General features: G+C 40.9%; 1 non-coding gene across 1 annotated transcript; it reads left to right on the forward strand.

Annotated features, from left to right (window-relative positions):
- Positions 1 to 3368: 3368 nt before the first annotated feature.
- Positions 3369 to 3474, forward strand: LOC132600967 (small nucleolar RNA R71). Its single transcript, XR_009567422.1, has one exon. It is a non-coding gene; the product is annotated as a small nucleolar RNA R71 (small nucleolar RNA).
- The last annotated feature ends 525 nt before the right edge of the window (positions 3475 to 3999 follow it).

Raw genomic sequence — 3999 nt, forward strand, 5'->3', positions numbered from 1 at the left:
GAAAATAATTTTTTTCTTGATCAACTCTATGGACTAGGTTCGGCCAAGCCATGGCCGAACACCCTTCACCCCCCCCCCCCCCCTTTTTTCTTCATGTTTTCTAAGTTGGAAGATGAAATAATTTTTGTCTTGCCTTGTAAGCTTCCATGTATATATATGTATGTATAGTCCATAAGAAGTTGGACACATGCCCCACCTCATGGCTCAAGGCTATTGGCCAAGCCATGGGTGGGTCCCACCCCTTCATACCACACGGCCAACATGGCCCCTTTCAAGAGCCTTCTTGAATATTTTGTGAAATTTCCATTTTGCCCCTAGCCTTCCACAATATTACCATGAACCTTCTTGTGAATTTTCCTTTTTACCCCTAGCCTTTCTTAACATTTTCGCATCAAAAATTTTCATAAACAACTTGTGTGTTAAACAAGATCAAAATATAGCCTTGTCCTTAACTTCTTGCAATTATCTTGAAATATCTGAATGTACAAAATATGGGATATAGCATACATCTGAGCAGCATTTGATGTTCTGCTTGCATAATAGATGCGATGCATGATTTTATTATGTCTCTGGCCAAGCACAGCACCGATAGCAAATCCACTTGCATCACACATCAATTCGAATGGTAGAGACCAGTCGGGAGAAACAATAATAGGGGTTGTGATCAACTGGTGCTTTAATTCATCAAATGCCTTTCGCCACTTCTCATCAAATTCGAACTTAGCCTCTTTTTCAAGAAGCTTACACATCGGGTTGGCAATTTTTGAGAAATCCTTGATGAAATTCCTATAGAAACTGGTGTGTCCCAAAAAGCTCCGGACACCTTTAACTGAGATAGGCGGAGGAAGCTTCAAAATCACATCAATATTTTCTTGATCAACCTCAATCCCTTTTTTAGAAACTTTATGCCTGAGGACGATCCCTTCCTTCACCATGAAGTGGCACTTCTCCCAATTCAGGACCAGATTATTATCCTTACAACATTTAAGTACTTGACCCAGATGGCCAAGACAGTCATCAAAAGAATCACCAATAACCGAGAAGTCATCCATAAAGACCTCAAGAGAGTCTTCCACCATATCTGAGAATATCGACATCATACATCGCTGAAAGGTAGCCGGTGCATTGCAAGGACCAAAGGGCATTCTGCTGAAATCAAATGTCCTATATGGACAAGTAAGTCATCTTCTCTTGATCCTCTAGGGCGATGTTGATCTGATTGTATCCCGAATACCCGTCAAGGAAGCAATAATAAGATTGTCTGCTAGCCGATCAAGCATTTGATCAATAAAAAGCATAAGGAAGTGGTCTTTGCAACTGGCAGTGTTAAGCTTGCGATAGTCCATGCAAACTCTCCATCCTATTACAGTCCTCGTCGGAATCAGCTCATTCTTTGCATTGGGCACCACTGTGATGCCGCCTTTTTTCAAAACACATTGGACTGGGCTCACCCATTTACTGTCAGCAATCAGGTAACCCACTCCAGCATCTAACCATTTGATGATTTCTTTCTTGAAGACTTCCTGCATGTTCTCATTCAGTCTCCTTTGATGCTTCACACTCGGCTTGCTATCCTCCTCCAATTAGATTTTATGTTCACAGATCCCAAAAGGAATTCCCCAAATGTCTGCTATGGTCCAACCAATAGCATGCCTATATTCACGTAATACCTCCAAAAGTCTCTCAATCTGCTCCTCAGTCAGTAATGCTAAAATAATCACTGGCAATGTATTATTCGGACCAAGGAACTCGTACTTCAAATGAGATGGGAGCTGCTTAAGCTCAAGCTTTGGTGGTTCAATAATTGAAGGTTTTGCTAGAGGAGTTGTTCTATTTTCCAGATCAAGATTCAGCTTTTTTGGGTGGTAAGAATATGAACCCAACCCAACAAGCGAATTAATTGTCTCCACGTATCCCTACATGTCTTCAGCTTCAAAGTTTACAAGAATACCTCTCCCAAACTTTCTTCTTCCATCTTGAACTCCACACCTTCATCAACAACATCAAAAGAATCAATCATTGAAATGCTCTCATAAGTACTTGGTAACTTCATCCCCTTACTTTCCTGAAGAGTAACTTCCTCATCATTGACTCGGAATTTGATTTTATTTTTTTCTGAATCCATCAGAGCTGTTCCCATAGCAAGGAAAAGTCTTCCCAGAATAATAGGAATATCCCAATCAATAGTACAGTCAAGAATCACAAAATCAGCGGGCAACATAAATTTACCAACCCGCACAAGGACATCATCAACCACACCAACAGGCTTCTTAATAGACCTATCAGCCATCTGTAACCTCATAGTAGTCGGCCTTGGCATCCCCAAACCTGATTGCTTGTAGATAGCAAGTGGCATCAGATTTATACTCGCCCCATTATCACAGATAGCACGAGCAAAATCATGGTACCCAACAGAACAAGGAATGGTGAATGCTCCAGGATCTCCCTTTTTCTAGACAGTAGTTGTTGAAATGATGGAACTCACAGTGTGAGTTAAACTCACAGTTTCATGTTGCACCATCTTCTTCTTGGTCAATAGGTCCTTCAAATACTTAGAAAAACCGTGCATTTATTTGACAGCTTTCAAGAAAGGAAAATTTAGAGATAATTGCTTCAGCTGGTCATAAAATGTTTTGAACATAGCACCTTCCTTCTTCTTCACCAACCTCTGAGGAAAAGGAGGTTTGGATTTTAAAAGCTGAGTCAACCGGCAGAGAGCCCCTTTCACAGTTTTCTTACTCTTGTCATCAACCTCTTTCAAAATTTTGGAATATCAGCAACTTTCTCTACATTAGGATTCTCATCAATAATAATCGGTGCTTCAGACTGCACCTCTTCCTCTTCATCAATAGGCTCGAGCTCAACAACCTTCTTTTCATCACCTTAGAGTATTTTACTACTCCGAGTACTAATGGCAAATACACAGTCTACACCGTCTCCCCCATTCTTCTGATTCGGAATAGTGTCACTAGGAAGTCCTCCCTTTTTAGGAGGGTGCTGCTCTCTAGAAATATCACGTATCTGTGACTTGAGCTTCTGAATAGCTATTGTATGGGACCCCATTGTCTCTATTAGCCCAGATAATGTCCTTTCAGACTTGGATTGATTTGCCAGAACCTTCTCAAGCATTGCTTCAACCCTCGAACTACCTTGGTCTATTGATTGCCCTTTCGGTGGAATATAAGGATTGGAACTCTTATTCCCAAAATTGTTGTTGTTGTTGTAGTTCCCTTTGTTCGCACCATCGTAATAATTGTTATAGTTTCCTAGAATTATCCATAAAACAACCATCAGCTTCGTTGTTTGCAATTGATTGCGTCACGGGATCCAACCCTCGGTAGAACTTCTCCATTAATATGTGCTCCGTAAAACTATGACTTGGAAATTTCTTCAAATACTCTTTAAATCTCTCCCAAGCTTCATATAATTGTTCCCCTAGTCGCTGCTTGAATTCACAGATCTTGTCACAAATCTCAGCCTTCTTGCTAGGAGGATACCACTTCTTGAGAAAGACTGCTACCATCTCTGCTCATGTAGTAATAGAATTTCGGGGCAGCTTCTCGAACCATGCTCTTGCATATCCAGCTAAGGAATATTTGAAAAGTCTCAGTCGAATAGCATCCTGTGAAACATGGTTTTGGATGTGATGAGCACACACATCCACAAAGTTCTACAAATGACGTTGAGGGTCACTCTCCAAAAGTTCTACAAATGACGTAGAGTTCCAAAAGTAGCCCTCAAGCTTCAACAACTGGTAGAGAGAGGAACCAATTTTGACACTTGTAGCTCCAACCCGAGGATGAACAATAGCAGATGCATAGTCCTCCTGAGCAACAAAATCAGCGAAAATGTTCTCTTCATCTGATTCATTCGCTTGATTATTCAATCGGCCACCCTAGTTACCAGCACGTTGGTTTTGCAGATTTGGATTCATGTTCACCTGGTTTATAAGGAATAGCTAACAAGGTGTGATGGAATAAGCAAAAGACTTCAATCAAA

Source organism: Lycium barbarum, chromosome 6 (genome assembly GCF_019175385.1).
Source record: "Lycium barbarum isolate Lr01 chromosome 6, ASM1917538v2, whole genome shotgun sequence".
NCBI classification, from domain to species: domain Eukaryota; kingdom Viridiplantae; phylum Streptophyta; class Magnoliopsida; order Solanales; family Solanaceae; genus Lycium; species Lycium barbarum.